Here is a 23,973-nt window from a genome sequence, read left to right on the forward strand (position 1 = left end):
TCTGTCCATGCGGGGGAAGACCTCCTCCACCAGCTTCTCCAGCTCCTCGGGTAAAAAGGCACAGGCCCTATCACCTGTAGGATATGGCATGATTAACCCCAGAGGCAGTATACAGCAGCTCAAGTAATAAAGGTCTTGCTGGCATCAGTATCACAAATCAAATGAGAGATGAAGTATGAAATGGCAGTCACGTCGACCACATAAGACACCGTCACTGCTGGCAGACATCGCCATTGGCCCTAGTCCGCCAAAGGCAGCAATGTGTTCCAATGTCAATATCCACTGAAGTATTAACCGTCTATCACCATGACCACTTCCGTCAGTGGACGTAGGTAACTTCTTAATATCCAGTACAGTAGGTCAGGCAACTGCCATTTTAAGGTCTTTAGATGGTCGAAAAAGTTAAATGAAGGATGTGTCACAAGGTCAGAAACATATCTACTCCATAGATTTCAGTGCTGGCTTTAAACAACCATGTATTTAAAACCCATATGAATAGACATGTTGTAATATTCATGATATGTGAGTAATTTATCATTAGTGGCATAGTCTGCACCCTCATGGCAATTGGATAGATGGTATGTGTGTCTATTATGTGTGAAACATAGTAAGAATGTCATTATCACTGAGACTTTCAGTGACATGCGTATCCATTTTCAAGTAATAATTGAGGTTAGGGGATGACATTGCAGCAATAAACCATTATTTTCTTAGGTATGCCCTGCCTACAATGTTTGTACTATTTCATATGGTATGTCCAAGCATCATGTGTGACATATGTATTTTCACACTTATAATGGACACAATGACTGATAGATGTATCTCCTTATATTCCTTCTTCTAGTTACCCTGGAATGAGAAGAGTCAGACAACCTCCAGTGTACCGTCCACTAGCAGATCTGCAGACCATGGAGGATCGACATGTCATCCAGATCTACCGCATGGATAGGCAGACAGTCATGAATCTCTGCAATCAGTTGGAGCCAGATCTGATACCTGCCACTCGTCATGCCAATAGCTTTCTACCCATTGTACAAGTTGTGTCATGCCGCACCTCCTGGCCACAGGCTCCTTTCAACATACAGTGGCTTAACTACAGGAACGTCACAGCCTATGTTCAGTTTGGCCTTGAAGGATGTCCTCTCAGCATTGTTGAACCACCTGGACAGCTAAATCCGATTTCCACAAAGTGAAGATTTGGCCCATGTGAAGGCTGATTTTTATGTTTTGGCACACATCCCACTTGTAGTGGGAGCCATTGATGGTGCCCATGTAGCACTCGTTCCCCCAAATGGCAATGAACAGATGTTTCAGAACAAGAAGAACTTCCACTCCATAGATGTCTAAACAATCTGTTTAGTGGACATCTATAATTCCCAAGTATGTGCAAAGTACCCGGGTTCAGTTCATGATGCCTTCATCGTGTAGAACCGAAATATCCCACTGCTGATGACACAACAGTACACAGAGAGGGCCTGGCTGGTTGGTAAATCATATGTGATGTATGTCACTATCTTATGTCTACTGACAAATGTAAGGATGTCCAAAATGTATGTTTCCACACATGTAACGATTCCATACAGTGAGGTCTGGCTATCCAAACTGTCCCTGGTTGTTAATACCAGTGAGGTACCCAAACAAGCCAGGAGAAGTTTGCTTCAATGAGGCCTACAGAAAGACAAGGTGAGTCATGGAGTAGACTTTTGGGCTCCTAAAGGCTAGGTTTTGTTGCTATGATAAGTCTGGTGGGGCCCTCCTCTGATCACCCATAAAAATGTGTAAAATCATTGTTGCCTGCTGCATGCTCCACAACCTCGCCCTAAGATGTCAGATCCCATATATACTAGATGAGGGGGAGCCAGAAGTTCCAGCTGGTGAGAATGAAGACATGCCAAGCAAGGATGACTGTGATGATGATGAAGGTGGAGACAGCCGGGCAGATCTCATGAATCAGTACTTCAACTGACTGTAGGTATGTGTTGTTCTGAAAATACTCAATTCAGTGGGTTATTGGGGGTATTAGAGATGTTTGAAAAGGGTCTTTGTATGACCACCAGACAGCTTAATATTTGCTTAGCAGTACATAGCTCAGGTGTGCATGCACAATTGTACATGGAGTTGTGACTATCGTGATGATCTCCTTTGTTATTGTTTGTCACACTGCTCAATCAGTGTTACTATTGTATTTAGGACATATCTTTATAGCTCTACATCACCATTACCTGCATATACCTTTTGTATTACATTTTTACTTTGCAGATTTTATCACAAGGTCCTCCTCATATGGTCACTTCTGAATTGTTTCACAGGCAGGTGGGATTTGCAGGTCTAACACGTGAAGTGAACATGGACATACCCATGCACTGTATGGTATCATATTGGTGGTGTCTGAGTTCTATTCTCAGACTGTCAGGACAGTAGAATGGTAGTATCCTGTTCCACACAATAGATCTGCGTGCCATGTTATCTGGGTCCAATGGCATCATATGTGTGGTCTTGTGTCTCTGGTATGTCATCCTGTGAAATCCATAACCCCAACTTTCTCATTGGTTTAATAATGATACTATTTAACTTGTATGTAGCTGTCACTGTGTATCCTTATCGCAGGCCACTGTGCATGTGTGTCAAGACTGGCATAGGTGAGTAGCATGCCTGCAGATACCTGACCATGGTAAGTGGAAGGTTCCAAGAATGGGGACAGTTGTACCTACCTCTCTCTGTATTATGGGTTATGGTCATTAGGGAGGTATGGTATGGGTATAGGATAAGGGTTTAGCTGATGACACATTGAACCAATCTGTTTGCCTATTTGGATAGACAAAGACTGACATGTCCCTAGATTAATTAGTCCATGGGGTGCTAGTTATTCACACTTATGCTGAAGCTTTAAATTATGAAGCTGTACTGCAGTGTGTGATATTTGGCGTGTTGTCAATTTATGTGCAGGAAAGTGCAATAAATGGGAATAGGAATGTGTCCAATTGTATAATTGAACATATATCTGATCCCGATTCAATAGTATATGTGAGATGGGACTTAACAGATTTGAATATTATGAGTAAGTAATATATTTTATAGCTAACTGCTCGATATAGCTGAAAAATGACTCTCAAACATGATATGTGGTTTAGTTATGTTTATTTACAAGTGCACAGGAAAGTTAATGGGATGGGATCAAATCATAAAGGGCAAACAGTGAAGGGTTCAGTCATGGTGGATCTAATCATCAGGGTAGCTGCTACAATATTTGGAGTCTCAAGTCCAGTGTCCTTGTGCCATTGGAAAATGAAAAGTGATTGTAAAATAGTCAACAGTGTGCATCTGTGGCACACAAGGGGAACCAATGAATAGATGATCACTTCCTGGCAGTAGCTGAAGTCTTGGCATCTGCTTCTCCTGGATATTTTGGTGGACGTCTACGTTTGCGGGGGAGTTCCTCACCTTCAGAGGGTGGGGTGTCTGAGGCATATCTTTCTCCTTAAAGAACCTCCATTCCACTGGCTGCCACATATGTAGAAATGGCTGATGTTACATGGTTAATGGAAGGGGACTTCTGTTGTGGACATAGCCTACTCAGGATGGTATTAATGTCTCTCAGCACCCCTGTTAGGAAGGCCATCCAACTTTTGCATGACTTCCTGGTAGTTGTCCCTCTGCAGCTGCTTTATCTCCCCATCATGGCAGCTACCTGGCCCAACACGCGTTTGGACTCTTGGTAGGCTCCCAAGACTTAGAAGATGGTATCCTGGCAAGTTGTATCCCTATGAGTCTCAATCCGCTGGCCCACACTATCCCTCCCATGCATCCTACTCCCACATACCTGTGCCCTTGGCACAGTTTGCCCACTCCCACTGGTGCCAGGTAATTCAATGTCAGGGTTTTCTAGTGGTGACTCCGTAACCTGTACTGTGGGGCACGTGATGGTTGTAATTGTCCTTGGAATGCAGGGTTGGTGGTGAATAATTGCTTGGGATGTAGATGCAAATGGGCTGATCGATGTAGGGAGGATGAGGCTGACAGTTGTAGACTGACCAGGTGTCCCTGATGGGCCAGAGTTGCCCTTAGTGTCCTCACATCAAGGGTTTTCTCCTCACTGAGGGCTTCATCCAGGGGCAAGTGGCTGTCTCAGGTGTCCTCTCCATAGTCACAATGGGTAGGTGACTTATTGAAGAAGTGGAACAGACTGCTACAGATTGGAATGAAACATGTGGTATCAAACTTTGACAGGTAGATATGCATGGAGTCATGTACAGAAAGGCTTTGCTTGATCCTCTGATATGACAGTTGTAGGAGGCTGGCCTGGTTTGTAGTGGGTACCAAGGGGTACTTACACTCTGTACCAGGTCCAGTTATCCCTTATTAGTGTAAAAGAGGTGTTTCTAGCAGCTCAGGCTGATAGAAGGTAGCTATAGCAGAGCAGCTTAGGCTGAACTAGGAAACATGCAAAGTTCCTACTATACCACTGGTGTCATATGCACAATATCATAAGAAAACACAATACACAGATATACTAAAAATAAAGGTACTTTATTTTTATGACAGTATGCCAAAAGTATCTCAGTGAGTACCCTCAGTATGAGGATGCCAAATATACACAAGATATATGTACACAATACCAAACATATGTAGTGATAGCAAAAGGAAGTAATGCAAGCAGTTGAAAATTACAATGTATTGCAATAGGAGCACATAGGTATAGGGGCAACACAAACCATATACTCCAAAAGTGGAATGCGAATAACGTATGGACCCCAAACCTATGCGAGCTCGTAGAGGGTCGCTGGGACTGTAAGAAAACAGTGAGGGTTAGACAAATAGCCCACCCAAAGACCCTGAAAAGTAGGTGTAAAGTGCACCTATATTCTCCAGAGAGCACAGAAGTCATGATAGGGGATTTCTGCAAGAAAGAACAACACCAGCAATGCATCCAAAGTGGATTTCCGGACGAGAGTACCTGTGGAACAAGGGGACCAAGTCCAAGAGTCGCGACAAAGTCGAGATTGGGCAGATGCCCATGAAAAGCCAGCTGAGGGTGCAAAGAAGCTGCCACTGGATGGTAGAAGCTGTGGATTCTGCTAGAACGGAGAGGGCTATAAACTTCCCCTTTGGAGGATGGATGTCCCACGTCATGAAGAAGCTTGCAGAGGTTTTCCCAAGCAGAAAGAATGCAAACAAGCCTTGCTAGCTGCAAGGGTCGCGGTTAGGGTTTTTGGATGCTGCTGTGGCCCAGGAGGGACCAGGATGTCGCCACTTGGATGAGGAGACAGAGGGGGCACCCAGCAAGTCAGGGAGCCCTCACAGAAGCAGGCAGCACCCGCAGAAGTACCGGAACAGGCACTTGGAAGAGGAGTGAACCAGAGCTCACCCGAAGACACAAAAGGGAGTCCCACGACGCCGGAGGACAACTCAGGAGGTTTTGCACTGCAGGTTAGAGTGTCAGGGACCCAGGCTTGGCTGTGCACAAAGAAAATCCCAGAAGAGTGCACAGGAGCCAGAGCAGCTGCAAATCACGCAGTACCCAGCAATGCAGTCTGGCGTGGGGAGGCAAGGACTTACCACCACCAAACCTGGACTGAAGAGTCACTGGACTGTGGGAGTCACTTGGACAGAGTTGCTGAGTTCCAGGGACCACGCTCGTCGTGCTGAGAGGGGACCCAGAGGACCGGTGATGCAGTCTTTTGTTGCCTGCGGTTGCAGGGGGAAGATTCCGTCGACCCACTGGAGATTTCTTCAGAGCTCCTAGTGCAGAGAGGAGGCAGACTAACCCCACAGCATGCACCACCAGGAAAACAGTCGAGAAGGCGGCAGGACCAGCGATACAAGGTTGCAGTAGTCGTCTTTGCTACTTTGTTGCAGTTTTGCAGGTGTTCTGAGCAGTCAGCGGTCGATCCTTTGGCAGAAGGTGAAGAGAGAGATGCAGAGGAACTCTGATGAGCTCTTGCATTCGTTATCTGAAGAATTCCCCAAAGCAGAGACCCTAAATAGCCAGAAAAGGAGGTTTGGCTACTTAGGAAGGAGGATAGGCTAGCAACACAGGTAAGAGCCTATCAGGAGGAGTCTCTGACGTCACCTGCTGGCACTGGCCACTCAGAGCAGTCCAGTGTGCCAGCAGCACCTCTGTTTCCAAGATGGCAGAGGTCTGGAGCACACTGGAGGAGCTCTGGGCACCTCCCCTGGGAGGTGCAGGTCAGGGGAGTGGTCACTCCCCTTTCCTTTGTCCAGTTTCGCGCCAGAGCAGGGCTGGGGGATCCCTGAACCGGTGTAGACTGGCTTATGCAGAGATGGGCACCATCTGTGCCCATCAAAGCATTTTCAGAGGCTGGGGGAGGCTACTCCTCCCCAGCCCTGACACCTATTTCCAAAGGGAGAGGGTGTAACACCCTCTCTCTGAGGAAGTCCTTTGTTCTGCCTTCCTGGGCCAAGCCTGGCTGGGCCCCAGGAGGGCAGAAACCTGTCTGAGGGGTTGGCAGCAGCAGCTGCAGTGAAACCCCGGGAAAGGTAGTTTGGCAGTACCCGGGTCTGTGCTAGAGACCCGGGGGATCATGGAATTGTCTCCCCAATGCCAGGATGGCATTGGGGTGACAATTCCATGATCTTAGACATGTTACATGGCCATGTTCGGAGTTACCATTGTGACGCTATACAGTGACCTGTGTATAGTGCACGCGTGTAATGGTGTCCCCGCACTCACAAAGTCCGGGCAATTTGCCCTGAACGATGTGGGGGCATCTTGGCTAGTGCCAGGGTGCCCACACACTAAGTAACTTGGCACCCAACCTTCACCAGGTGAAGGTTGGACAGATAGGTGACTTATAAGTTACTTAAGTGCAGTGTAAAATGGCTGTGAAATAATGTGGGCATTATTTCACTCAGGCTGCAGTGGCAGGCCTGTGTAAGAATTGTCAGAGCTCCCTATGGGTGGCAAAAGAAATGCTGCAGCCCATAGGGATCTCCTGGAACCCCAATACCCTGGGTACCTCAGTACCATATACTAGTGAATTATAAGGGTGTTCGAGTATGCCAATGTGAATTGGTGAAATTGGTCACTAGCCTGTTAGTGACAATTTGTAAAGAGAGAGCATAACCACTGAGGTTCTGGTTAGCAGAGCCTCAGTGAGACAGTTAGGCATCACACAGGGAACACATACATATAGGCCACAAACTTATGAGCACTGGGGTCCTGGCTAGCAGGGTCCCAGTGACACATAACAAACATACTGAAAACATAGGGTTTTCACTATGAGCGCTGGGCCCTGGCTAGCAGGATCCCAGTGAGACAGTGAAAACACCCTGACATATACTCACAAACAGGCCAAAAGTGGGGGTAACAAGGCTAGAAAGAGGCTACTTTCTCACACAACCCCCCCCCCCCAAACGAAGGACAATAAGGCTAACCTTGGCCAGTTGAGACTTTATTGTCTAAGTGGTGATAAGTAGAGAGTAGCTCTGCCATAGACTGGTTACTCCCTTTATCATCCACTATATGGTTACTTCCCTGTGGGGATGTAAACCACCCTGTTTGAAGTTTTTTAGCTAAGCAACAATGTGAAGATATATTTTCAGAGTTTCTATCAGTAAGTTTTAGTTTAGAACAGTGGGAATTGTCCACTGGACCTATTTCTAGTGATGAGAATGCCAGACAGGGATGCTGTCTCAGTAAAGCCATAGTTGGGCAAAAACTTTGTCCATATGGCTGGAAGAGAGAACAGGGATGCTGTTTCTCTTGATTTGGAGCAGGGCAGGGATGCTGTCCTATGAGCTCCATACTAGGGCAGGGTTGCTGTCCTAAGTGTTGTGAGGCAGTGCAGGGTTTCTGCACTAAAGTGTCTCTGGGAGGGTTGGAGGGATGCTCCATGTTAACTAAAATGGTGCTCTTTTTCTCACCGATATTAGTTATCCCACAGAGAGGTACTTCCACCTCAGGGGGTACAGCTATGCCAGCTGATGATTCCCTTGGAACAGGTCCCACCCCAGGAGAGGTTTCTCCCACAACAGGAATGGTATCCTGTATGGCAGGGTGGTTAGGGGATACTGTGATACCTTTTTTACCTGTTGTTGGAGAGGGATCCTGAGTTTTCAGGCCTTCTTCTCTCCTTTGCTTTTTTCATTTCAGTAGAAATGAGAGGGAACAATTCCTCAGGGATACCCAGCATGGCTGCATGGGTATAAACCTCTACATCAGCCCAACCTGAGGCCTCTAGGTCATTACCTAAGAGACAGTCTACAGGTAAGCTAGGTGACACTACCACCTGCTTAGGGCCAGTAACTCCACCCCAACTACGCTGAACTATAGCTAAGGGAAGAAACTTAGTGGAGTTATGGACATCAACAATCTTGTACTGTTGTCCAATGATGTGTTGTTCAGGGGCTACCAGGTTTTCAGTCACCAAAGTGATACTGGCACCTGTGTCCCTGTAGGCCTGGGCCTCAACACCATTTATTGTAACTGTCTGTCTGTACTTATCCATTGTAAGGGGACAAGCAGCCAGCGTGGCAAGGTCAATGCCACTAGGTGTGACAGAAACTGTCTTGGGACTGACTACCCCAGTTTCTATGATGGACCCATAAGTGAACCCAACTACACCCTTACTTTGACTGTTGCCAGCAGTCCCACCACTATTACCACTACTGCTAGGGGCACTAGAGTTTGATGTATTAGTGGTGGTAGGCTCAGGGGGTTTACCTGGACAGTACTTATCCCCTGGCCTATGGCCTCTATTTTTACACACAAAGCACCAAGGCTTTTTAAATTGTGTAGGTTGAGGAAGATAAATAATTTGTTTTATCCCCACCCCCTGAAGAGTGTTTAGGATTTGAAGATGGATCTTTGGTTTTACCTTTATCCCCATGCTTATCCTGAGATTTCTCACCATCTTTCTTCTTGCCATCCTTGTCACCCCCTGAATGAACTTTTCTGTTCACTCTTGTTCTGACCCATTTGTCTGCCTTCTTTCCCAATTCTTGGGGAGAGGTCAGATCTGAGTCCACTAGATATTGGTGTAACAAATCAGACACACAGTTATTCAGAATATGCTCTCTCAGGATTAGATTGTACAGGCTTTCATAGTCAGAAACTTTACTGCCATGTAACCACCCCTCCAAGGCCTTCACTGAATAGTCAACAAAGTCTACGCAGTCTTGTGAGGACTCTTTTCTGGTTTCTCTGAACGTTATCCTGTATTGTTCAGTGGTTAAGCCAAATCCATCCAATAGTGCATTCTTCAAAACTGTAAAATTATTGGCATCACTTTCCTTCACAGTAAGGAGTCTATCCCTACCCTTTCCACTGAAAGATAGCCATGGGATAGCAGCCCACTGCCTTTGAGGGACCCCCTGTACAACACAGGCCCTCTCAAGTGCAGCAAACCACTTGTTAATGTCATCCCCCTCCTTGTAAGGGGGAACTATCTTATGCAGATTCCTAGAATCATGCTCTTTCACAGGATTACTATCTGTAATACTGTTGCTGCCACCATGGGGTCCAAACCCCAACCTCTGTCTTTCTTTTTCTAAGTCTAATGATTCCCTGTCTAGAGCCAGCTGTTGCTGTTTAAGCTTCAGCCTGGTCTCTTCCACTCTCAATCTATTGAGTTCCCTTTCTAACATTCTGTCATCAGGGTGGGTGGGTTGGTCATGCTTTGACACAGAAGAATGATGTGAATGAACAGAGGGTGAATTGTCCCTAACAGCTGGCACTCTAACAACCTGGCCTGCAGGAATGACATCCCTACTGTGATGAGAGCTCACATTAGTACCAGTTATGCTAGGTGGCCTGCTAAGGGGCAGGTTGGGAAGGATACCATCTAACATTCTTACTGGGGGTGCCCCAGAATCAGAGTGTGAACCATTTCCTAACTTCTCAACTGATGTGCCAGCTAAGGCCTTATCATTTTCAATGAGTATGTTATTTAACAATTCTCTAGAGGGATTCTTCCCTACCCCTAAACCTCTATCAATTCAGAGAATCCTCAAACCTTTCCAGCTAAGGTGGTCATAAGCTGTGCTGACCAGATCAAGAGTAGGACCTGTGCCAGACATGATAGAAAAGGGTTTAGGGACAGATAAAAGAAAGAAAAAGTTTCAGGAGTTTTTAAGGACACAGAAAAAAAATCTTTTTCAACTTTTTAGAAACTTTTTGAAAGTTTAGAGGTACTTTTCAGCACTTAGCAAATAGAGTAAGAGAAGAAAAGCAAAACGTTTTGGTTAGGTGTACATACAATGAACTTGTTTTGTATATTTTTCTCTTATGAAAAGTACAATATGACAAAGTGGTAAGCAGTTACAAGTACTTATCCCACCACTGCACAACCAATGTAGGAGGCTGGCCTGGCTTGTAGTGGGTAACAAGGGGTACTTACACTCTGTACCAGGTCCAGTTATCCCTTATCAGTGTAGAAGAGGTGTTTCTAGCAGCTTAAGCTGATAGAAAGTAGCTATAGCAGAGCAGCTTAGGCTGAACTAGGAGACATGCAAAGTTCCTACTATACCACTGGTGTCATATGCACACTATCATAAGAAAACACAATACAAAGATATACTAAAAATAAAGGTACTTTATTTTTATGACAATATGCCAAAAGTATCTCAGTGAGTACCCTCAGTATGAGGATGCCAAATATACACAAGATATATGTACACAATACCAAAAATATGCAGTAATAGCAAAAGGAAGTAATGCAAGCAGTGTAAAATTACAATGTATTGCAATAGGAGCACATAGGTGTAGGGGCAACACAAACCATATACTCCAAAAGTGGAATGCGAATAACGTATGGACCCCAAACCTATGTGAGCTCGTAGAGGGTCGCTGGGACTGTAAGAAAACAGTGAGGGTTAGAAAAATAGCCCACCCCAAGACCCTGAAAAGTAGGTGTAAAGCACACCTATATTCCCCAGAGAGCACAGAAGTCGTGATAGGGGATTTCTGCAAGAAAGACCAACACCAGCAATGCAACCAAAGTGGATTTCCGGACGAGAGTACCTGTGGAACAAGGGGACCAAGTCCAAGAGTCACGACAAAGTCGAGATTGGGCAGATGCCCATAAAATGCCAGCTGAGGGTGCAAAGAAGCTGCCACTGGATGGTAGAAGCTGTGGATTCTGAAAGAACGGAGAGGGCTAGAAACTTCCCCTTTGGAGGATGGATGTCCCACGTTGTGAAGAAGCTTGCAGAGGTGTTCACATGCAGAAAGACCGCAAACAAGCCTTGCTAGCTGCAAGGGTTGTGGTTAGGGTTTTTGGATGCTGCTGTGGCCCAGGAGGGACCAGGATGTCGCCACTTGGATGAGGAGACAGAGGGGGCACCCAGTAAGTCAGGGAGCCCTCACGGAAGCAGGCAGCACCCACAGAAGTATCGGAACAGGCACTTGGAAGAGGAGTGAACTAGAGTTCACCCGAAGACACAAAAGGGAGTCCCACGACGCCGGAGGACAACTCAGGAGGTTGTGCACTGCAGGTTAGAGTGTCGGGGACCTAGGCTTGGCTGTGCACAAAGGAAATCCTGGAAGAGTGCACAGGAGCCGGAGCAGCTGCAAATCACGCGGTACCCAGCAATGCAGTCTAGCGTGGGGAGGCAAGGACTTACCTCCACCAAACTTGGACTGAAGAGTCACTGGACTGTGGGAGTCACTTGGACAGAGTTGCTGTGTTCCAGGGACCACGCTCGTCGCGCTGAGAGGGGACCCAGAGGACCGGTGATGCAGTCTTTTGTTGCCTGCGGTTGCAGGGGGAAGATTCCGTCGACCCACGGGAGATTTCTTCAGAGCTCCTAGTGCAGAGAGGAGGCAGACTACCCCCACAGCATGCACCACCAGGAAAACAGTCGAGAAGGCGGCAGGATCAGCGATACAAGGTTGCAGTAGTCGTCTTTGCTACTTTGTTGCGGTTTTGCAGGCGTCCTGAGCAGTCAGCGGTCGATCCTTTGGCAGAAGGTGAAGAGAGAGAAGGCAGAGGAACTCTGATGAGCTCTTGCATTCGTTATCTGAAGAATTCCCCAAAGCAGAGACCCTAAATAGCCAGAAAAGGAGGTTTGGCTACTTAGGAAGGAGGATAGGCTAGCAACACAGGTAAGAGCCTATCAGGAGGAGTCTCTGACGTCACCTGCTGGCACTGGACACTCAGAGCAGTCCAGTGTGCCAGCAGCACCTCTGTTTCCAAGATGACAGAGGTCTGGAGCACACTGGAGGAGCTCTGGGCACCTCCCCTGGGAGGTGCAGGTCAGGGGAGTGGTCACTCCCCTTTCCTTTGTCCAGTTTTGCACCAGAGCAGGGCTGGGGGATCCCTGAACCGGTGTAGACTGGCTTATGCAGAGATTGGCACCATCTGTGCCCATCAAAGCATTTCCAGAGGCTGGGGGAGGCTACTCCTCCCCAGCCCTGACACCTATTTCCAAAGGGAGAGGGTGTAACACCCTCTCTCTGAGTAAGTCCTTTGTTCTGCCTTCCTGGGCCAAGCCTGGCTGGACCCCAGGAGGGCAGAAACCTGTCTGAGGGATTGGCAGCAGCAGCAGCTGCAGTGAAACCCCAGGAAAGGTAGTTTGGCAGTACCCGGGTCTGTGCTAGAGACCCGGGGGATCATGGAATTTTCTCCCCAATGCCAGGATGGCATTGGGGTGACAATTCCATGATCTTAGACATGTTACATGTTCATGTTCGGAGTTACCATTGTGACGCTATACATAGGTAGTGACCTATGTATAGTGCACGCGTGTAATGGTGTCCCCGCACTCACAAAGTCCGGGGAATTTGCCCTGAACGATGTGGGGGCATCTTGGCTAGTGCCAGGGTGCCCACACACTAAGTAACTTGGCACCCAACCTTCACCAGGTGAAGGTTAGACATATAGGTGACTTATACGTTACTTAAGTGCAGTGTAAAATGGCTGTGAAATAATGTGGGCATTATTTCACTCAGGCTGCAGTGGCAGGCCTGTGTAAGAATTGTCAGAGCTCCCTATGGGTGGCAAAAGAAATGCTGCAGCCCATAGGGATCTCCTGGAACCCCAATACCCTGGGTACCTCAGTACCATATACTAGTGAATTATAAGGGTGTTCCAGTATGCCAATGTGAATTGGTGAAATTGGTCACTAGCCTGTTAGTGACAATTTGTAAAGAGAGAGCATAACCACTGAGGTTCTGGTTAGCAGAGCCTCAGTGAGACAGTTAGGCATCACACAGGGAACACATACATATAGGCCACAAACCTATGAGCACTGGGGTCCTGGCTAGCAGGGTCCCAGTGACACATAACAAACATACTGAAAACATGGGGTTTGCACTATGAGCGCTGGGCCCTGGCTAGCAGGATCCCAGTGAGACAGTGAAAACACCCTGACATATACTCACAAACAGGCCAACAGTGACATCTGATTTGAAATCTGGGGTACAGCTCTATGGCCTACATTATATACCTTGCTACAGGATATCAGATTAGATTGGCAGTTAGATGTCTGTTGATAGACTCATATCTTGTCTGCTGTGTAGCTTTATATTGTTCGTGCTACCTCCCAGCTAGCAATAGTTTGGTATTGAGTTACCAGACAGCTGGAGAATGTAAAGTGGAAACTGACCTGTCCATCCGCTTAGTAGTAACCATTCTACCTGGCCATATATATCAGGTTACAGCTAATACAGCACACTGTAGACATGTGTGTTCCCCCCAGGTGAGTATCTTTCAATGGGTGATGGGAGGTAAAAAGGCCTTTTTAGCAGAGGGCACAGCTGTAGGTATGTGTTGGTGGTATTGTATTGGCAGATGTCCATGGCATTGCTGTCATTGCCCTAGACTGTAGAATAGTGGATCATTCAGGTTGGTTTAGTCGATTGTGTAGTTGACATGAAAGGCAATTTTCATTATGGTACACTGTTCTGTTTTTTTTAATGGAAGAACAGTGCCTGCTGGGAGTTCTAGTGCTGTCAGTCCCTGTACTACCCACGCCATACATAGACACTGTGCCCCCAGGTGAGTTTGGTTGACATGTTGTATGCCAGAGATGGGTAATTGGACAGTTGGACACGGGCAGCGATTGTGTTGGCTGTTAAGATGTCAAAAGATGATCAGTGAGCATGCAAGACAGGACTTTAGGGCAACATTTTTTGTGTTGTTAGTTACCAGACTCCAATCCCGCAGGTATTCCTATCAAGCCCTCAGCATGCAGGATGTCCAAGAACTTCTCCTCCCATGATATGAATGCTGGAGGAGGAGGTGGGGTCCCACCCCAGTCTTGAGGACTGCCAGAGGGTACCTGGCAGCCATGGAAAGAACCTTACCACTGAAGTTGTTCCACCTCTTTCTAATGTCCTCCCTTGTGGGTGGATAGCTGCAGACAGAATTTACCCTATTGACTATTTTTGCCACATGTCCATTTTCCTGGCAATAGAGGTTTGAAGGACCTCGGCTTCAAATAGATGAGGCTCTACTCTGATGATTTTGTCCAGCATAACCCTCAACACATTGTCTGTGAAGCGGATGTTTTTGTGGGGACATGGTGGTGGTAGACGACACCAAAAGGTTAAAGAAATGGGCGATGGAGTGTGGGTGGTGTGTTGTGAGTGGGTGACGGGTGGTGTCTGATGTGTGGTGAACAAAATGGTGTGATATGTATGATGTACAGGTGTGGGATGTGTGGCATTTGGAGTGCTGAGGGGTGCCTATTGTATAGTTCCTAATTTTTGTGTACGGCCTCTATCTTGCTGTGAATGGCATTTTTGATGGAAAGGATTGTGAGGTGTGAAGAGTTTCACAGTGCAGTTTGTAGGTGTGTCGGGTGTGTGAATGTGTGCCAGGTATGTGTAATTCAAACTATTCAATGTGGTGTAGTGTATTACCATGCAGACCACCAACCTCCGCTGTTTGCACTCCCATTAGTTTTCCACCATGGAAGAACCGCTCTTGTGATTTGTGGTTTGTAATTGGTTTGAAGGATTTTTGATGGGCTGGCGATGCTGGTGGTGTAACTTCCTATTTCCTGCCCTCCAGAGTCCTGGGTGTGTTGGAATTTTGGCTTGGCTTAGGCAGTCCTGTCTGTGTAACTTGTAACAAGGCAGTCTGTATGACCGCCAACATGGCGGTCTTTTGGCAGCCCCCACTGTGTCGGTTTTACTGTCCGACTGCCAAACTTCTAATGAGGCCCTACGTCCGAAAGTATAACTTCAACCGAGGCCTCCCGATCACTGTAGCGGAGCAGGGCTCCATCGCAGTCAGCCTCAAATTTTCACTTTGCCCTGGTCGAATATGACCAGATATCCTAATTGGCGCTTTTAGTTTCTAAGCACTAGAAAACATTGAGGGCCTCATTATGATAATGGGGGTCTTTCCCGAAGACTGCCATGGTGACGGCCACCAATAGACCGCTGCGGAGGCAGTGATCTGCCTGCCAGATTATGACACACAAACACAAAACTGACAGAAACCAGCCACAACCACAGGTCAGCCAGACCCAACGAAGGTAAAAAAGTGTCAGACCCACCACCCTCCCTTCTACGCCAGCAACACATCAACCTCCAAATTGTGACCCATAAATCACTACAGAGGACATTCAACGGAGGTCAGCCACTGGCGGTGAAACACCGTAGCGGCGGAACCGGGCACTGTTGGAAATGACCTTTCTGCAGGGTCGCCCCCAAACTTTTTGCCTTCATCCTTCCTTTTTTCTAACCTCATTTTTGCTGGCTTTAGGACTCTGTGCACTTTACCATTGCTTATCAGTGCTAAAGTGCATATGCTCTCCCCTTAAAACATGGTGACATTGGCTCATACCCAATTGGCTTAATTAATTTACCTGTAAGTCCCTAGTCAAGTGCACTACATGTGCCCAGGGCCTGTAAATTAAATGCTACTGGTGGGCTGCAGCACTGGTTGTGCTAACCACAGAAGTAGCCCCAAAACCATGTCTCAGGCCTGCCTTTGCAGTGCCTGTGTGTGCAGTTTCACTGCCACGTCGACTTGGCATTTAAACGTACTTGCCAAGCCTTAAGCTCCCCTTTTTCTACATATAAGTCACCCCTAAGGTAGGCCCTAGTAGCCCATAGGGCAGGGTGCTATGTAGGTAAAAGGCAGGACATGAACATGTGTGTTCTGTATGTACTGGTAGTGTAAAACTCCTAAATTCGTTTTTACACTGCTGTGAGGCCTGCTCCTTTCATAGGACAGAATTAGGGCTACCCTCGTATACTGTTTGTGTGGTAGATCCTGATCTGTAAGGGGTAGCCAGGTCATATTTAGTATGACCAGAATGGTGATACAAAATCCTGCTTAATGGTGAAGTTGGATTTTATATTACTATTTTAGAAATGCTACTGTGAGCATTTCTCAACACTTAAATCCTTCTGCGCCTTCCAATCCACGTCTGGCTAGGTTTAGTTGACAGCTCCCTTGTGCATTCACTCAGACAAACCCCAAACACAGGTTGCTCAGTCACACTTGCATACATCTGCATATTGAATGGGTCTTCCTGGGCTGGGAGGGTGGAGAGTCTGACACTTACAAGTCAAAGGACAGTAGCCTGCCCTCACACAACGTACTGCCACACCCACTACGGGGACCCTGGCAGACAGGATGGAACTGAAAGGGGATGTTGTGCACTTCTAAGCCACTCTTTGAAGTCTCCCCCACTTGAAAGACACAATTGGGTATTTAAGCAGGGTCTCTGACCCTACCAACTGAGACACTTCTGAGGTAGACACTCTACTTCATCAAAGACACTTCCTGGAGAAGATAAACTGAACCAGAACCTGCAACCTGCCAAGAAGAACTGCCTGGCTGCCCGAAGGACTCACCTGACAGCTTTTTTTGAAGGTCAGCTGCCTTGCTGTTGCCCTGCTGCCTTGCTGCTCTTTGGCTGTGCTGAGAAGTGCTCTCCAAGGGCTTGGATAGAGCTTGCCTACTGTTCCCTTAAGTCTCAGGACCAAAAAGACTTCATCTCTTCAAGAAGAACTCCTTGTGCGGCGAAAATCGATGCACAGCCTGCCAGAAACGATGCACAGCCTGCATCACAGTGAAAAGTTCACCGTCCACTGAACCGGAACGACGCAGCCTGACTTCGCAATGAGAAGATCGACGCAGTGCCAGCGTAGCAACTGAAAATTCGATGCACGGCCCACTAGATCGACACACAACTGAGCTGGAACGATGCAGCCCGAGTTCCAGAGAGGAATCGATGCAGTGCCTGCCGTGCTGTTGAAATTTCCACGCAACACCCACAAGATCGACGCAGCACCAGAATTCCATGCATCATCCCCAGGGTGTCTGAAAACCCTGCAACCCAAAGAGGGTCCAAGACCGAGTGCCGGAAATCAACGCAAAGCCTTCCTGCATGAAAACTAAATTACACATCGCTGTGTGCGGCCTGAGAAATCAATGCACACCTTCCTGTTTTCCACGCATCTCCTCCTCTGTGGTTCTTTGTGGAGATTTTTAACGCAAACCAGGTACTTTGTGCTTGCAAGAGACATTTACTTCTTTTAAAAGACTAAAGACACTTATTATCATTTCTACAATGACATATTCAACATATACTTATTGCATCTTAATCGTTTTTACCTGCATTTATCCAGATAAATATTACATATTTTTCTAAACACTGTGTGGAGTCTTTTTGTGGTGTTCTACTGTGTTATTGCATGATTTATTGCACAAATACTTTACACATTGCCTTCTAAGTTAAGCCTGACTGCTCGGTCCAAGTGTGGGTACAGGATAATTTGGATTGGGTGTGACTTACCCTGACTGGAGTGAGGGTCCTTGATTGGACAGAGGATAATCTGACTGCCAAACAAAGACCCCATTTCTAACAGGCACCCAACCCCACATGAAGCCAACATTGCCCAGATCAAAAAACCCACACCTGACACATATACACACACCCTACACGCCCACTAACAGAATGATAAAACACACTCAAACATAACCCACAATCCTTTGCAAACACAAAAAGACTGCTACACCTTGTCAGGCCAAACCCTTAGAGAAATGCTCACACACACCACATCTACCTATACATCCATCACACATCAAACACCCCATACCCTACCTCATTACTGAACACCCTCTGCATAACACTCACAACACACAATAGGCATGTCTCCACAAAAGCACCCCCGTTTCACTGATGAGGATTTGCGGGTGATGGTGGAAGAAATTGCCAGGGTAGAACCACAGCTGTTTGGTTCACAGATCCAGCAGATCTCCATTGCCAGGAAGATGGAGTTATGGTGGAGGATCATGGACAGGGTGCAATCCCTCTGACAATATCCACGCACAAGGGATGACATTCGAAAGAGGTGGAATGACCTACGGCGGAAGGTGCGTACCATTGCATCAAGGCACCAGGTCGCCATCACAAGGACTGGAGGTTGACCCCTACCTCTTCCTCTACAGTTGACAGCATGGGAGGAGCAAGTCTTGGCAATCCTACATCCTGAGGGCCTGACTGGAGTCACTGGAGGGCTGGACACTGGTAAGTCACCAGTACTAACCTACCTCCACCGATACCTGCCTGGCATGTCACCCCCTCATCATGACTTGCTACACCCCACCCCATCCCATACAGTGCACCACCCCAATGACCACACTAAATTGTGTACCCCTGCATGCCCTACTCACTGAAATCACTCCGGTTCCAGTTCTGCATGCACACACAACAGCAATGCATGGACAGCATGTAGAACTACCAATCCCAAAATCCATCACCATACACTACCAAAGGTGGGAGGACAACACCAAACCCACAGTGAATGACAGACAAAATTACCCTAACAAATCACTTACATCTCCACAGGTGCTCCAGCCAATGTCAGTGGCGAGCAGGTGCCACAGCAACCCAGTCCTCCACTAGAAGATACCCTCAGTGATGACAGCAACTCTGAATGTCCTGAGCTGGATGAACTCCCTGGTCCATCTGAGACCACAGGTCAGTCGGCTCCACATCCCACAGTCAGTCCACCACAGTCCCTTCGACTCGAACACCACAACAGCCCCCCAATGTCCCCAAACCCCTGTCCCCAGGACACGTCGATCAATAGTATGCCCACCTGTACAGGGACCCGAGTCGACACTACACAGGTAAGACGGTGAAGGTCATGGTGTAAGTGAGAGTGGGCACACCGTTCAGGGGACACAGGCACAGGGGGCCAGGGACAGTGGGAGGTCAGCTGTGCACCAGGGGGAGGCCAGGCCGAGGGAACCGACTGCCCAGGAGGCACTCACACATATCCTGGCGGCATACTAAAAATTCGAGGACAGGATGCGAAAGGTGATCACCAACATGCAGGTGAACCAGCGGCTGCAGGAGGTGCATCACCAGGAGGTCATGAAGGAGTTGCAGGGCCTAAATGTCAACATGGCCTCCATTGTAGGGGTGCTGGGTGAGGTGGCCAACACCATGCGGGAGAATAGAGCACACCAGCGGCCCACTTCCACTAACTAGTGCACTCACCAGCCATCAACATCTGCTGCGGCAAGTGGACAAGAGGACCTGCAACACCACCCACAGGCTAACAGCTTCCCTCCTCCTGCAGCAGGTGAACCATCTCACAAATGTTCCCTGCGACCCAGACAGTTCCCTGCGACCCAGACAGACACCAGAGACTGTTGCCAAGACCAAGACCACCACCAGAAAATGAGCCCCTCCAGAATGTCCCCCTTGTGTGCCACAGAATCACCTTGTTCACTTTGGACTGCCATTGTTCCTTTTGCCTATGGCCCCATGGACACTGGACCTGTGCTACAAACCAACTGGGCCAAAACACTCAGGTTTTCATCCACCATCACCCCACTCTATTGCACTATCCCTTCCTTTTTGGCCCTTCAATAAACACCCTTGAACCGCAACTGAAGTATTTATGCTTTATCATACAGAAAATTGAAATTCATTGGACTGTATTATCCTGTGAAAATGTCCTGTAAGGTGTGACTTCATCCAACAAATGTGTTTAAGCAGTCTGTAGTCATCACATCAGTAAACAGTTGTGACCACACCAACATCTGCAAAAAGGGTAGGCATAAGCGACAGTCAATTGAAATGAAAAGATAGTGATTGGTACAACACAGCTGGCACACAGCACAAAACTGAAATAGAGACGTGGACAGAATTACAGTCTCATTGTAAGTACTGCTGTATGATATGTGTCCTGTTGCCCACATCCTCCTCCTCCTCATCACTGTCTTCAGTGTCCTCTGCTGCCACAGGTGCATTGTCTCTCCCTTCCTCCTACAGGTAGGGCACATGGTGTATGAGGGCCCAATTGTGCAGCATGCAGCAAGCCACCACTATCTGCAGACCTTCTTAGGGGCATAGCATAGGGATCCACCTGTAAAAATGGAGGCACCGGAACCTTGCTTTCAGTAATGCAAATGTGCGTTCTACAACCCTCATGGTACGGCCATGTTCTTCATTGTACTGATTTTCTGCCCCTGTTCCCGGATTCTTCACAGGGGTCAACAGCCAGGACAGGTTTGGGTATCCGGAGTCACCTGGAAGTAGTAATGGACACACATTACTCATGTACAATGGCATGGAGTACAAATCCAGTTGGCATACACTGACATACATTGTGTGAAGACTAAAGCTCAATTATGAGCCACACTCTGTGCCTCTGTAGTCGTGCCATCACCTGTCGGGCGCTGCTATTCCTCAATACATAGGCATCATGCACAGATCCAGGAAACTTGGCAGTGACATAGGGGATGTATTGATCTGCAAGGCACATCATCTGGACATTTACAAAGTGGTAACTCTTCCTATTCCTGTAGACCTGCTTATTTGCCCTGGGAGGGACTAAGGCAATATGGGTCCCGTCAGTGGCCCTAAACACATGTGGTATGTGTCCCATTGCATAGAATCCAGCCTTCACAGTGGGAAAATCTTCACTCAGGGGGAATGAGATGTAGCTGCTCATATGTTTGAACAAGACAGCCAGAACCCTTCCAAGCACAATCAAAAAAATTGGCTGTGACATTTCTGCAGCCAAGCTCACCTGGAATGAACCACTTGCCAGGAAGTGGAGCACTGACAGTACCTGTACTACAGGGGGTATTGTTGTAGTACTATGGATACCAGGAATCAAATCTGGCTCCAATTGTTGATACAGGTCAGTAAGTGTGGCCTTGTACAGACAATAGGTGAGTATGATGTGCAATCAAGTCCACTAGGGGTTCGTACACAGGCTGGTAACTAAGTGAGCCAAACATGAGATGTATGTGATTACAGGAAGTAGGAACACACAATATCACAGCACACAGAGCATGTATGTATGTAGAAGACTGGAATTGTCTTGGTGTGTACAATCAATTCCTATGACGCACATAAATTTGTCCAAGTACTAGCATAAGGAAACAATAACTGCCTGCAAGGACAGGTGGAAGTGACCTCACTCAGCCGGCATTTGGTGTCATGGCAGAAGGCGGTCTGCACCACTGTGCAGCTCCTCATTGGCTAACATTGAGCTCTATAGAGTGCAGGAACCAATGATGATCAGCGTCGGCGATGACGGTATTCACCACCGCGGACGTGACTTCCATTTTCTATGTACCACTTCACTTGATTCCTGACTTTCTCCAGGTCAACATCTCCACGGTGTGTGCTGCTGTGTCCTGTGTCTGGAGCCTGCGATGACTCATGCTATAGGGGAAAGGCCCCCTGCCTTTACATACGAGGAGGTAGAGAAGCTTGTGGATGGGGCCCTGTGCCTGGATGGGCAGTTGTATGGGCCTCCAGACCAACAGGTGAGTACATCATGGGTACATTGGATACAACATGGCCACATGGAGATGTATATGTGTGCTCCCTTTTAATTGGGACTCATTTCAATTTTTTAAAATGTTTGCTATTTTTCTAAATTTCTGAATTCAATTTTGCAAAACGTTTTTTGTGTGACACAAAAGCTTGATTTGGCTAACCTGCCTGCATTCACTGTAGCCCAGTTTAAGGGTTGTGTGATGAGAGGGGATTGCCTGCAGCCACTAATATCAGGAAGAATGAGTTGAGTAAATCCCTGACAGCATGTGCTGAGGCCCAGGAGGTAGGCACAGGGGAAGCTCCAGTAGGAGAGGAGGGGGAGGATGCTAGGTCCAATCTCTCAGGTGAGGAAGGATGTCTACACCTTAGTGATGAGGAGGAAGAGAAGTAATCACTCCACTCAGTCACTAGGTCCCTACCTAGAGCTAGCGGGGAGAGGAGGGTCCCAGCAGAATGAGAGAACCTGTCCCTCAGAGAGAGAGGGAACTTGAGGCCCAGTTAGCCTATATTGCTCTAGAAGCAGAAAAGTTGGCCCTAGAGAAGAAACAGTGGGCAAGAGAAGAACAAAGAGATGGTGACAGTGAAGAAGACATTGAGATGTCGAGGGGCGGTGGGTTTTGTCCCAGGTTACCCAAGGGGGTAGTTCCTGTATAGCAAGAGGGGGATGACATAGATAAATGGTTGTCAGCCTTTGAAAGGGCTCTCGAGATGAGAAGAGTTAAGCCTCAGTACTGGGGGTGAATCCTTTGGGAGTTGATCCCAGTATCTGGGAGGGATAGGCTCCTGACCCTAGGGGAAGAGGAGACAATATCTTATACCAAAATGAAAAAGTGTCTCACCCAGAAGTTTGGTCTGATGCCACAGCAACACAGAATGAAGTTCAGCGACACCCAGAAGGTCAATGCCCAGTCCTGGTTTGACTTTGTGGATATCTCAGAAAAGGCACTAGAAGACTGGATACAGGGTAACAAAGTAAGTACCCATGAGGGGCTATACAATTTAATTATGAAGGAGCACCTTCTAACTAATTGTGTGGCAGCGAGATTATGCCAGTATCTAATAGACTCTAAGTTGACCAAACCCAGGAACCTGACATAGGCAGCAGATAAATCGTTACCGCCCAGAGTTTCCAACAAACCCCCAGGGGGTGATCAGAAAGAGGGAGGACATGGCTCTTCCCAGGGGAAAGCCCAGGGGTAGGAAAATAAAAAGTCCAAGGAGTCCTCACAAGAGTCCCTAAAAACCTTCACAGGGAGGGGGGAGCAATGCCACTTCTATGGGGTGGGGGTATCAGGGGAAGAATTATGATCCTGCTAAGGCAGGAAAGTTCTAGGAACTTTCCAAGGAAGAGAGTGTTTTTTGAGTGTCACCCACCTGGACACCAAAGAGGAGATGTTGTCTGCTAAAAAAAAGCCCCCCACGCGTGGGCAGTCCCATGGCATTGCTAGCGTAGGTGTGGGGGTGGAAGTTGGCCCAGAGTTGGGGTCAGGGTACACAGAGGTCAACTTAGTGTCCTTGAGTGGGGTGGATATTACAGCCCTGACCACCTAACCTCCCAGCAAGGAGAGGTACAGGCAGACTCTTTAAGTCAAAAGGATTGAGGTGGTGGCTCTGAGAGATACGGGAGCCAGTGTGACTATGGTCACAGGAAAAATGGCTTCTCCAGAGCAGGCCTTACCTGGTGTATTCTACCAGATGACTTATGCAGAGAGCAGAACTAAGCCTCATTCCATTACAATGGTGAGCTAAGAATGGAGATGTTTGACTGGCCCCAAAAAGGTAGTTGAAGCTCCTGCCCTTCCAGTAGAGTGTCTACTGGGAAATGATCTGGAAGCATCTGAATGGTCAGTGGTGGAAAGAAGGGTCCATGCTCTGATGCTGGACCTCCCTGAATGGGTGTGTGCTATGACCAGGTCACAGACTGCACAACAGGGAAGTGCTGGACACTTGGACCCTGGAACAATGTGCCAAGCCAGCAAGAGAAAGGGCCTTGGTATGGCTTGCTAGTCCAAGAGGTTATAGAGGTGCAAGAGAAATCCAATACTGAGGGGGATGAACTGACCTCTGAGGGAGGGCCCCCTCCCCTGCAAGCTCTGCCTGACTTAGCAGAATTGCAAGGGGCATGTGGACCCACTATAGATAGTTTGTGCCAGGGGCAAAGGGAGTGTCCCACTCTTGAAGGCCTTAGGCAGACTGCCTCCAGGCAAGAGCAGGGGGATACCGCAAGGTTTATAGGGAGGA

The sequence above is a fragment of the Pleurodeles waltl genome, chromosome 5, assembly GCF_031143425.1.
Source record: "Pleurodeles waltl isolate 20211129_DDA chromosome 5, aPleWal1.hap1.20221129, whole genome shotgun sequence".
NCBI classification, from domain to species: domain Eukaryota; kingdom Metazoa; phylum Chordata; class Amphibia; order Caudata; family Salamandridae; genus Pleurodeles; species Pleurodeles waltl.